The following is a 12,983-nucleotide window of genomic DNA, read 5'->3' as shown; positions in this document are numbered from 1 at the left end:
CATCTTCTGGTACAACCCAAGGTTAATTTTTGGTTTGCTAGGCCCATTCCAGTTGTCTGATTCTGAAGTGCTCCGTCTTACTGGTTTGGTATTCTGTGCCTCTTCACCAAAAGTAGTGACAGGCACCAGTCTCCCCACATTTACAGGTACTCCCCAGTCTCTTTATACTTAATGGTACTCTCCAGGGCAAACGACAAGTAGGGTCTTGTGCGCAGTTTCATCGTGGAGGCGTGCATCTGAGGAAAAAGAGCCTATTCTCCTTCATTTGTCACTGAGATGTTTGGGGATTTTGCTCCTGTCCTACAGCTCTTTTGCATTTTGGGCGTATTTTATTTCTTGGTGGAAAGAAAATGAATCCATGTATTTAATTTTCTTTTTTTTTAGTTATTCTCAGCTAGCTCTCACTTTATAGCACAAAAGGCTTTTGTTTTTAGATACAGTTCTTGCCATGTGATAGTGTCTGCAAGCCTCATTGATAGGCTTTCTAATAAGATTTTAGTTAGCTTTTTAAAGCATTTTAATTTCCTAAGAAATTGAGTTCTTTTTTTCCATATGTCGGAGAGTCCCATAATTAGCTGAAAGACAAGTGCCAAATATTTATTTTTAAAGACTGTCAAACTTAAGGTTTCCTCTCTTGGTCATAAACCAAGGTTTTATAGTATATTTAACCAATTCCATTGAGAATAGATTGCTCCAATTCCATCAAGAGTAATTTTAATATCAGAATTAGTGTTTTATCTAGCTATTGTCCAAATCAGAGTTACTGTAGTCCTTTCTGTCATCAATAATGTAATATATGAAGCAAATAAGGATTGAAGGATATGCCTGGAAGGAATTACCAGTTAGCTAAACCAACAAGGTCATTTCACCATGACATTTGGTTTTAGGAATTCACCTATTCTATTTCACTTTCAGCTTCCTTCTAAACAAAAATAAAAAGCTTTCTCCCTGCCTAGAAACGTCAGTAGCACCATGGGAAAAGTAGCAAATGACATTTTAGCCTCTTGGTTTATTCTGCCAGATATTTAAAGTACTCATTTTTAACGTCTTGACTAGACAGAATTAAGCCTTATTAAAAGTAATTGCCTCTTGTTGATGGTACCTTTTCAATATTTACAGGGACATGCCTTTCTTCAAGTATTTCCTAGTATCTATTGTGATAATTGAGAAGTTAATTATTTGTGTTATAAATTGGTATAAAGGAAAAAGCTTACTGGTTTCTCTAGAGGGGATTTGCTTTCTGGTACAAAATATCTTGTTCCAGAACTCTCATTCTAGGTCTGTCACTGGGATCAAAGGAACAAAGTCACTTTGTGGACCACAGCTAAACTGTGGATATTTTCCCAATGATGTAAGAGTCTTATGGCCTGAACCTCTGGAAATGAAGCTGCAGTTTCCTGACAGCTCCAGGGAGATGGGCCTCAGAGTTCCCCAGCCATTGGGCTTACCATCTAGCTCTGAGAGCTCCTCAGAGCATATACACTGAGTCACTGCTTCCTTCAGGAGAAGCAAGTTAAGAGAATGCCAAGAAGCAGTAAAAGCACATGGGGAAAACATATACTCTGTATGTGCCTGTGCAAGTGTGTACATTTGCGGAGTAGTTTTTGGGTAAATGGTAGTATTGGGGACATAGGTTAATTTTGTTCCTCCCACTGTAAAGTGTGAAAATGTAATTAACACTATTGTATACAAGTTGCGATTGGATTCCATACAAATCAGGAAGTGTTCAAAAGATGTTTTAAAATCTTAAGTCCAAAACTAAAAATAGAGGGTCTCAGCTGGCAAAATTTTATATTTTTAAAGAAGAGCTTCTTAACCTCACACCTGTTTCAATGACTGCTGTTAATTATACTTTTGTGTAACTGTTTAAATTGATGGATTTCAGTTTATCTTTATCTTGGTGAATTTTTAGATTGAAGATTATAGCATTTTTAAAAATTGGGGCACAGATATTTCCTAAAGCATATGAAAAAATATTCTTCACCATTGGCTTAGTTGACCCAGTATCTTTGAGTGCCAAAGAAGTATGAATTCAGATATTGCCTGCATAGATCTAAATTTTAGTTTTGTGTGCCTGTGTACTTATACAAATTTACTGTGGTTTACAATGTATACACAGAACATTTCTTTTCTTTAGTGTTCAACTGGCTCACACTTCTGTGTAGCACTTTCCAGCACATAAGCTACTTGTAAATCATTAAAATAGAGTAATATTTGATAATAGTGTTTCTTGCCTTCTGCAAAATGATTTAATTAACCCAGCATTTTCACAAGTTCCATCATTAAAAACAGAATACCTCTAGTTGACATGATTTGAGAGTTTCAGGAGACAGGTTTACATTTTCTGAAACTGTACTTGGTGTGTGACTCAACGTAGCATTTCAGTCTTAGTCACTTACAGGACTGAAGATTGCAAGACTTCTATTGCCAAATAAATTTTGACCAGAGTACCTTGAAAATAGCTAATATAAAAGGAAGTCTCTCAAAAAATCTTGTGTTGATTTTATTTAGAGTATATGGTTTGTTGTTGTTTTTTTTTTCTGGCCGTGCCATACAGCATGTGGGATCTTAGTTCCCCGACCAGGGATCGCCGTGTCCCCTGCATTGGAATCGTGGAGACTGCCAGGGAAGTCCCTGTTTGGATCATTTTAAACGTATGTAAAAGTTGGTGAAGCTTCAAAAAGTCTCCAAGAGAGCATGAAAAAAATAGAGATTAGCAAATATAAACTTCTGGATGCAAAATTAATAGGGAATTAAAGGTTTTCTATAAACATTAAAAAAATTTTTTTTGTAATAAATAGTTAAGAGTTCAGAAAACAGTATATCTTCAATTAAGGACTAAATTCTCAAAGCTCCATATTTATGTTTCTGGTCATTTCCATCATTGTCCTTTTGAAATGCAAATTAGTGCTTTTTAACCAAAAAAAAAAAAAAAGAAAAAGAAAAAGATGAAAAAGAAAAGAAAGAGAACAAGCTCTTAAAAATATAGGACTGTGCCTCTGTGTAAAGTGATTGGAATTTTGTTAAAACCATGTTTCTACTCTTGAACCCTGGAACCATTACCCCTCACATACCCCAGCCCACACCTGGATAAAAAGATCCCTGAGTATAAAGGAAATCTACAGAGTCTGTTGAAGATGCAATTTTGAACTAACTAATTTTTGTCCTCATAATTTAGAACATTAAGTAGCTAATATATTTAATACCTCTGATTGATTGTTCCGGGCTTTGACCACACTTTTAAACAGAATCCAAAGTAATCACAGTAAAGTAAGCAAATTTATCCAAAGTAAACTTTGTTTCAGGAGTGCCCCCACCCCAAATAGATTTTAGGACAGAAATGGGAAAGGCTTTTGAGTGATTTCATGCAGAATTATTTTCTCTGGAAAAGCCACACTGGAGTGGATGAATTCTTCAGCATGTATTTTAAATGAAACGGGGGAATTAGATTTAATTTTAGTTTTAAATATTTGAGGGTAAAGGGAGGTGACAGTTCTACAGTTTCTGACATACAAGTTGTCCTTGAAATTGTTTTCATTATCAAGTATGAAGATTCACATCAGAATGGCCAACTTCGCGTGGGTTTCTGGATTCCCTGGTGCTGCTCCTAACCTGGACTCGTAATCAGTTGCCACACTGAGGCAAGAGCACTCAGGGTGAATGTAGTCACTTAACTTTAAAAGTGATCAAAGTGTTTTCCGTGGTGAGGCCTTCAGTATTTGACTGAATGCAGAGTATGTTGAAGTGGTAAGTCAGTGATAAGTTTTTCATCACTAACCTTGTTTGCACTTTTGTACACCACTGCTTGCACTAGCATCTTAGTGTGAATTTTAACAATTGTTTTACAGTGTATACAGATTGTTAAGCATTAATTTATATAAAGATGTTTGTTTACCTTTATATATTTTACAAAGAACAGCTATAATAGTTGGTTAAATGTCCTTGAATTGTGTTTGTGTGTTATTTTGATTATGTTCTATTGTCTTTTCACCCCCCTATGAATTTGAGTGTCAGGAATAGAAAAATAAAATGATTACCTGGTCTTTGAAACACTCTGGTGTCAAGTCCCATTTTTACCATCCAATTGTAATTTTCATTGTGCTTATTAGAAATTTCTTGGACTTTGAAATTATTAAGATTATAGAACGTACCCTCTGTGCAAGGATTCCAAGGAACCTTTGCTTAAATTAAGTACCGAGGCCTAATTTGCCTTGTAAGACTGAAAACAACTCATGGGCACATTGTAGTAGGACTTACACAATGCCAATTCAGTTGAAATGTGAAAAATAAGGCAGCTGGTTGGTTTTATCTACATCAAGGTTCTCTAGCTTTAGTATGCATCGGAATCTCCTGTGTGTGTGTGTGTGTGTGTGTGTGGCCGGGGGGGGGAGCTGGCTTTAAAACACACACACACACAAGAAAAAAAATCCCACCAAAAATTGTGATTCAGTAAATCCGGGGTGGGGTGGAGGGCAGTAATCCGAATCTTCAACAAGGTTCTCAGGTTTTTCTGGTGCCAAAGTGTGTGGATTTTCATTTAGGAAAAACAGTAATATAACACTAAATACTAGTAACACTAAATGGTCATTGGCCAATCAGTGAAGAAAAAAATTTATCTTTTTTTTTTTTCCCTGAGAATTCATTTATTAGTAAATCCTATGTCGATGTAACCTGTAGTCGGTGGTTCTCAACCTTGGCTGCAATTCAGAATTACCCAAAGCCCAGGCTGCCCTCAGGAAGCAGACTTTTTTCAACTCCTCAGGTGATTCGAATGAAAAATTTTATCATTTTGTTAAGGATTATCAAGCTACTTTTGAGACTTAAATCCAAATATAAAACCTTTCTACAGCCATCCCTTTAACCTTCCCACTAACAGTGTGCAGGACATCAAGCTTTGTGCTAACTCTTAACATAAACAATCATGATTCTATTACAGTTGGGTCCATCAAATAGAGATTTAGTATGGACTCAAGTTATTTGTTGAACTGAAACTAATAGGTAGGTAGTGAATGCACTGAAGGGATAAATGCTAAGAAAATAAAGTCCAGTTTATATAGCTCATTTTCTTGAATTTAGCTATATAATATCCCACTAGACTATCTGATATTTGTACTAAAGCTACAAGTAATGCAATGTCATAGTCCCTAAAAGAGTGTGAAAAGCACCTTTTTGGGAATAGAGGAACTAGGAAACTAAAAGAAGCCCTTTGGGTGGTGGCCACCATCCTCCTAATTGAAAGGTGAGAACAACAGCTTAGAAACCTGATGATTAACAAAGGTCCTAAAACAGGCCCTGTTTCTGCTGCATCCCTTATAAAGGGTTCAACTGGGGATTCAGTTAATTGACAAAGGTCAGAGCCTGTGTTTACAAAGGCTCTTAACTCAATTTATTTAAAATCAGACACCAAGACAATAATTTTCTGGCTATTATTTAGTAAACAAAGGAAGCCTTGCTTTGGAATGTGGATTTTGATTGGGGGCATTATGGTGAACCATTTAACATGTTTATTAAAGTCACTATGACTTCAGTGATGGCACTATGCCACTACAAACAAGCTGGTAATGTTGCAAAAAGAAACTGAAGAGCTTTCTTACCTGACTGTATTGAAAGGGCCTGGGTTAATGGGTAACAGTCCTCCAGTCAAAATCTTCACAGGTGTCATGTTTCATGGCTGGTAAAAGTAAACAAAGGGAAGAAATAATTGGAGGTGAGGTACAGGTGGACAGAGAAACACTTGGGGGTCAAAAATGGAGATTTTTGTTTACTACTTTCTTGAGCTAAAAGGAACTGAATGTGAACCTCATCAGTGGAATTATAGTCTCATTTCATCCGGGATTAGCAAAATCTCAGAAACTAGAGATTATAAACATTACCAAGTTACAGCACCATTTTTAGGGTTTTCTCCTAGCCCTTGGGTTTGGATTGAGCTCTCCAGATCCACCTCTTGGTTGGGAAGCCACGCCAGATTGATTGCAGTCTGGAGAAAAGCACGTTGACTTTCCTCCATTCTAGGGACTTCACTTTCGAGATCTGAATGGCCAAGAGCCCCTCTTTGGGTAAGGTGCAGAACAGGAGAGCTCCAGCCCTGTTCTGGGCCCCAGAGCTTATTTACAACTAGGGGCTCTATTGCATGGGGACACAGCTCTGACGGCTCCTGAAGGAAACCACGCAACGCTGCTTTCTTTCCCGACTGCAGCAGATGGTAGCGGCACAAAGATATTCAGAGAACAGTCTGAGTCTTTCTCCACCTCAGCTTCTATGTGGGGCCAGTTTAAGAATCCACAGGCCTCTGGCAGTCGGGTGGCAGGAGGACCCCTCTTGGATTCTCTGGGGCCTCAATCTGCCTTCCATCTTTGGAGAAGCAGTGCCTGACCCTTCTGATTACCTGGTATGTGGGCAGCCTTTGCCCACCACTCCACGCGCAGGGCTGGGCTGGGCAAAATAGGAGGCGGGGTCCCTACTCACCAGGTTCTCTCTTTTTTTCTCTCTCTCATATACAAAACCTTATGTGTGGAAAACCATTATCACCAGGGACTTTGCAAGTATTGTGCTGGTATTGGATTCAGGTTGGGACATTTGGCCTTACTTTCTGTCTGCCCTTCCACCAGTCAGTCAGCAGGAATTTCCTCAACACCCGCCTGCTGGGGACTGGCATGGAATGATGAAAAACGGGCAGAGATCTGCCCAAGGCACCATGGAAGGCAAAAGGGAAAGGCCCCCAAACACCATCGAGGTTTCTAGAAAAGGGGCACCAGAGCTGAATCTTGAAGGTGTATAAACTGGTTAGTGGAGAAGGGGTGAGAGAGGATAGTGCGAGCAGACAGAACAGCGATGACAGAGGCACATCAGAAAAGGGCACGCTGTGATTTGGGGCCGGTAGAGCCCAGAGCCTGAATAGGTGCTGTGTGGAGAGCATCTTAGACGGGAATGTCAGTGGAGGGAAAGACGAGAACATGAGGCCTGAACTGAGAAGGAGGCAGAAGAGCGGGGCTGATCTTTCCCATCTTTCAACCTGCTTCTCACCTGTCATGATAAGTAGGCTACTTCTAACACTGATTTCAAAACCAGCATTTAATGATGTATGACCATGTTTTCCAACCCAAGGCAGGAGCCGGGGATCCACCAGGAGAGCCTGCTCATGGGGCCATCAGATCAGGATACACTATTTGAAGCTGAGAACATCTGGACAGACTTGTATCCCCCAAACGCCACACTGAGCATGTGCACCAGAATGTGTGGTGCTGACAACGGGGAAGACACATGTTTGAGGTCAAAATAAAACACAAGCTGGAGCTGTTGACACAGCTACACAACCTACAAGACATCGGGCTGAGGGAGTGGGGCTCCCTGAGGGTACTGCTGGGAGTGGGGAGCTGAGACCACATCTGTCTCTCTCTGACCCCCCTCTCCATGCACCTCTTACCTGGGACTGGCTTTGCCTGCACAGTGTGGGGATCTGGTGGTTCCATCCATCGAGCAGGAGAAGCGTAATAGAGTAGATGAGGGGAGTACCCTGCCTTCTCATCCCCTAGAAAAGTCCTGAACTTGAAAAGTCAGGTGGGCAGGGTATCCTAACTCATCACACAGCCCAAGGGCTGCCCAGCGAACACTGGACTGGACTTGACTTCTGTGGCTCCCGGGCTCAGAACCGCCTGTGAATAGAAACATCGTTTCAGAGTGACAATTACAGTTGAATTTAAGGAAGACATTTTTTAATTTAATACAGATGGCTTAGCAGTGGGTTGCTTATAAAGTGACAGGCTCTCTGTCACTAGAGTTCAGAGGCTGTCCTAGAGAAGGTGGTGGACAAGATGTGCTTTCACGCCCCCCACCCCCCCAAACACTGAGGTCCTATCACCCCAATGCAGCTCCTCAGATGAGGGCCGAGTAGGACCCAGGACTGATGGTGCAGGTTGGTTCTGGTCCCATACACCTCCTTGACCAGAAGGATGTGCTCCTGGAGGGCAGAGGGGTCCCTAAGATTTAAGCATCCCCTCTGGTTCCTGACGTCCCTACAGGGCACACTGCTCCCTTTGCCGTGAACCCATTTAGGAGTCTTACGTTGGACGAGGCAGCTATCAGGCCCGTCCGTGGCAGCTCCTTCCCAAGCCTCCTAGGCTTCCTTCTGTAAGCTGATGAGCATGAATATTACAGCTGGCGTGTGGGAAACAAAGTTTTGTATACCAAGCACCTGTCGCCAGAACCGGGCAATCACCCAGAGTCCCAAGATAGCAGTTCAGAATATCCACAGGTGATGGTTTATTTTGCTGAGTCACTTTTCTTACTTGGCTTCTCCTGCAAACCCTGGCGCTCTTCTGAGTTTCGTGTTGCTCCCAACGTTCAGTCCCTAGCAATGGAACATTCCTTCTTTGCAGAAGGGGGTGAGGGTGCGGGACAGGAGGAATTCGGCTACCTTGGGCCTCCTGGGTTACAAGGTTTCAGGATGGCCACCGAGGAACCGGGAATTCTGGGAAGGTGGGTGTTTCTCAGGCATAGGCAGCTGACTGGCACAGGCATCACGTGAGTGGCTTCCCTGATGAACACCAGGTGCTTACAACCCACCCTTAGCCGGCCCCTCCCGGGCTGCACGTGGCCAGTCCCTGCCCTGCCCCCAGACCACAGGTGTCCTGGTTGGGCGTAGGAAGGCCCGTGAGAACTTGTAAACAGCGGGGCTTCACCTCTAGGATTCCGGGAGTCAGTAAACAAATCCCTCTGGCCTCCTGGCCTCTGGTCAGTCTGCCAGCGTCAGAGCACCCTCTGCCTAAACCGCTGTTCCCCCTCCCCTCACCCAGTCAGTGGTTCCTCATTCTGCTCCCTTCACATCCTTGCCCACTTTGTGACTCTCAGCCACCCTGCATGGTGGGCCCAGTAGGAACTCTCATCCTCATTTGACAGATGAGGAAACTGAGGCCCAGAAAGGGCCAAAACACAGTCCCTAATTCTCCATTACCACAAGGCCCACAAGAATCCATTTCTAGTCACTTTCTCGTCTATGGTGTGTTCATGGATGAATTCCCTGGACCTGAACGGCCACAGTTAGCTAATGTTAACTGAGGATGGAGGGACAATAAGGGGGAATTGCCCACTGAACACAAACCCCTAGACCTGGGCAAGCCCACCCTACAATTGCTGTCACCCAAATCACAGAGCTCCCCCAGCCCTGCCAGGGAGGCCTCGGCCCCATTCCCAAGCCTGGAGGACGGACACCTCACCTTCCTTCCAGTGCCTGCAGGCCCTGCTCAGTGCTTAACCCTGTCACCATCCCAACGGGACCTTGTGTCTCACCTCATGATCACACCCATGGCTAATGCTATGCTCCTACTGACCCCTCACCTGGTGACAGATGAATCAGCGGCCATGATGGCATTCTGATTGTGTGAAAGCCTGGAGCGTCTTCCTGCTGTTGCTCTGTCCAAGTTCAGTCTGGAGGCTCACGTAGCCCCCTCTGCCAGCCAGCCCCACCTCACCCGCTGGCCTTAAGGTAAAATGAAGGGCCCCAGCAGGCTCTCACCTGATCCTCACTGACCACATTCTCTGACCATGGACCCTCCCCCCAGGACCTAGAGAAAGCAGTATCCCCAACCTCTTCTCCCATTTTACAGATGGGAAAACTGAGGTACATCAAGTCAACGGCAGAGAGAAGACTAGAACCCTGGTTTCCTCAGCCTGGGTCAGACATATTTTCTTACAGCGCTGTGCAAAAAACTGTGAGGGTTGGGTTAAAATAAAAAGAAGACTTGAGTTTGAGTTGGGGGGCCCAGGGGAGTCATGGGTGCTCTAGGAAAGGCAGAGAGGCCCAATGTGAACTCTTTTTTATTTTTTAATTAACAAAATTTTTTTGGCCACACTGCACAGCTTGCGAGATCATAGTTCCCCAACCCGGGATTGTAGCCGGGTCCCCGGCAGGGAGAACACAAAGACCTAACCACTGGACCACCAGGGAATCCCCTCTTTTTTCTTTTTAATGTTTTAGAATGGTTTCTTTTTCCTTAACATTGTGTTTGTTGTTGCAGCAAAGCAGTCATACATTATTAAATGTAGCAGAGTTACTTTTTTTTTTTTCCTATATAGTATTCCTTTTTTTAAAAAATTGTGGCAAAAAAACCACATATCATCTGTTATCAGGGCTGGGCAGCAGATGGCGTCCCAGATCCTACCCTGCAGGAGTTTCACAAGAACAAGGCAAGTTCAGGGTGGGCACGAGAGTCCCTCCCCGCTGCCGCGCAGTCTGTGTGTCATTGCACATGGCTTTGGAACTATCGGATTAAAGTTTGTCTCCCACACTGACCTGGTCTCTGCACAGGGGCATGTGGTCATCCCAGAGTCCTCAGGGCCCAGCAGCTGACGCCCCGTGAGCACTGAATCAATGTGTGCATGAACGAAGCGGGGGGAGTGGACACCTGGCCTCCCCTCGGATTCCTGTGCCACTGGCTCATTAGTAATTATTTTATATTGATTACAGGTTCAAGTGATCATGTTTTGGATATAATGCATTAAATATGTTATGGAAATTCATTTTACCTGTTTCTTTTCACTTGTTAAAAATGTGGCTACTAGAATTACATATGTGGCTCACACTTTATTTCTACTGCACATTGCTGCTTTGGACCCACAGGTACCTTGACCTCTCCTGCCCCACAGCTTTGCAGCTGCAGGCCTGGCCACGGAGCCCCTGCATCACTCTTCCGGAGCACTGTGGCCAAGTGGGCCTGGATTTGGGAGGAGGGAGAGGCTGGGGTGCCGAGCCCAGGGCAGCTGGCCCAGAGAGCTGACAGCCCCAAACCACAGCTAGGGGGGCTGGCCGAGCAGGAGCCCCCTCAACCCTGGGGCTGATCCACCAGCACCTCATGCTGACTGCGGTTGAGGATGCTGAGTGATCCCTTCTCACTCTCAGCTGGGTGCCCTGAAAGAACTCACACAGCTCTGTCAGACAGGGTTCTCAGGTCCCAGCAGCAGGGATGTGGCCCCTCAGTGAGGGACACCTCCCTCCATAGGCGTTCAAAGCACATACACTCGTCCCAGGTTTCTTTCCATCACTTTTCTGCATCGGGGGGAATCACAGAACTTTGGATCTGGAGGTGCCCTCGGGGACTTACCTTCTATTGCATCAGTGAGGAAATGGGGCAGTTCTCTGTGGTTAACAACTAAGTCAGTGGCCCCAGAAGCTAGATTCCTTGAGTCTCAATTCAAGCCCCTTTCCACACAGCCCCCCCTTGGGCTCTCAGAGGAGGTTCAAAACCCCTCTGCACGTAGCTTAATCCATCTTTGCGCTTGCCGAGCCCTCTACCCAGAGCGCGTGTTGTCCCTTCCTCCCAGCCAGCTCCCTTTGGGCGAGCAACTAGTTATTCTTCAAGTCTACATCGCCTGGAAGCCTGGAAGCTCCGGGAGGGCAGGGTCCTGGTGCCATCCACAGTGTACGACCCAGCACGCTGGCAGAACGAGATGTATGCTCAGTAGACTAATTGTCAAGTGAATGAATGAATGATTGAATGCATGCATGAACGAATGGTGTTGCTTCCTCAGAGTAACCTGAATGCACCCCTGCCCAATCAGCCCAGGCCTCCATGGTACCTCCCAGTTCCCTCATTGTGTCCCTGCTGGACTGCAAGCTCCCCCAGGGCAGAGATGGTGGCTACATTCCCCACATTTTACAGAGCCTGGTCCGGAGTAAGTACTCAGGAAATAATGAGTGAAAAACAAGCCTGGGCAAAAGCCTTTCCTGATCTAGGGACAGAGGCCCGAGTTTCCTCCCAAACCTTCCCACTGCCCCAGGTAGGTGGCTCAAGGTGTCCCGACTTTAACGCTGAACTTCACCTCTTACCAGGGGTGTGGCTTTGGGAAGCTCCATCATCCACTCGGAACTCCAGGGGATGACAGCAGCGAGGAGCAAATGAAATACGCCCAGCCCCAGTGCGTACTGAGCACTCGCTACGTCCCTTGGGACACCCAGGGAACGCTCGCTGTTTCACTGAACCCCTACCCCCCGCCCCCGGTGCAACAGAGCCTCACACCAGCCAGCACAGAAAACATCGCTTTATTAACTGCGTTTGCCAACACACGAGGAGTGCAGAGGGGTCCTGAAGACACGGGCCCTAGTGGGGGCTGGGCTCTGGAAGACCCCCATGAGTGAGCAGGACAGGATGGGACTGGGAGCTACGCGGCAGCGGCAACACAGAATCATGCAGGGCACGCGGGCACCGGCCACCCCCAGGCGGCCATACATTCTATTGCTCGTGAAGGGTAGCGAACATGGACAATGTACAAAAAGGAGAAATAGGTTTTTGCGTTAATGAAAAATACATTTTTTCTCTACAAAGGAATCTTTTCTAATACAAGAAAATAAATATTGCAACATAAGCCAAAAATAATTTAAAATTGCTCTTTTCAATATATTTTCAATATTTCTCTTGTATATTAACAAATGGCACATCACTTTCATTGAAACAAAGACAGAAGGTGTCTCCTCCTGTGACATTCATATCATCCCCCCACCCCGAGCCGATGTGGAGCACAGAGTGTTGTGTATCTGAGGGACAAAGTAGCAGGAAGTGCCTTAAAGAACAACCAAAGGTCCCAGACTCCAGCCTGACTCTTTGGCCAATGTGGCCAGCTGGGCCAGGGGCATGGGAAGTGGCCTCCCCAAGGGCCTTGCTACAGGCACCCAGGCCATTCTACAGAGCTTCGGGTATGGGCAGAGGTTGGCCACATCTGGCAGTAAGCAAGGAAATGCCAAATCCAGCTGCTGCCAATGTCTGTTAGAATCGAGCAGGTGATTCTCTAGAAATTGTCCCCCAAGTCCCATCGTGTGCCCATACACGACACACACAGATACGCATGCACTCGGACACACACAAGGTGTGCTCTGGAACAGGCTCACACATCCACAGTCCAACACCCATGTTTGGAAACCTGGGTGGCTTCTCCAAGGAACCTGAGACCTTTACACTGCAAATGCTCACACACTGTCACCGAGTCAGAGCTCA

This window comes from Eubalaena glacialis, chromosome 4 (genome assembly GCF_028564815.1).
Source record: "Eubalaena glacialis isolate mEubGla1 chromosome 4, mEubGla1.1.hap2.+ XY, whole genome shotgun sequence".
NCBI classification, from domain to species: Eukaryota; Metazoa; Chordata; class Mammalia; order Artiodactyla; family Balaenidae; genus Eubalaena; species Eubalaena glacialis.
Note: the sequence above shows the minus strand (reverse complement) of the source record.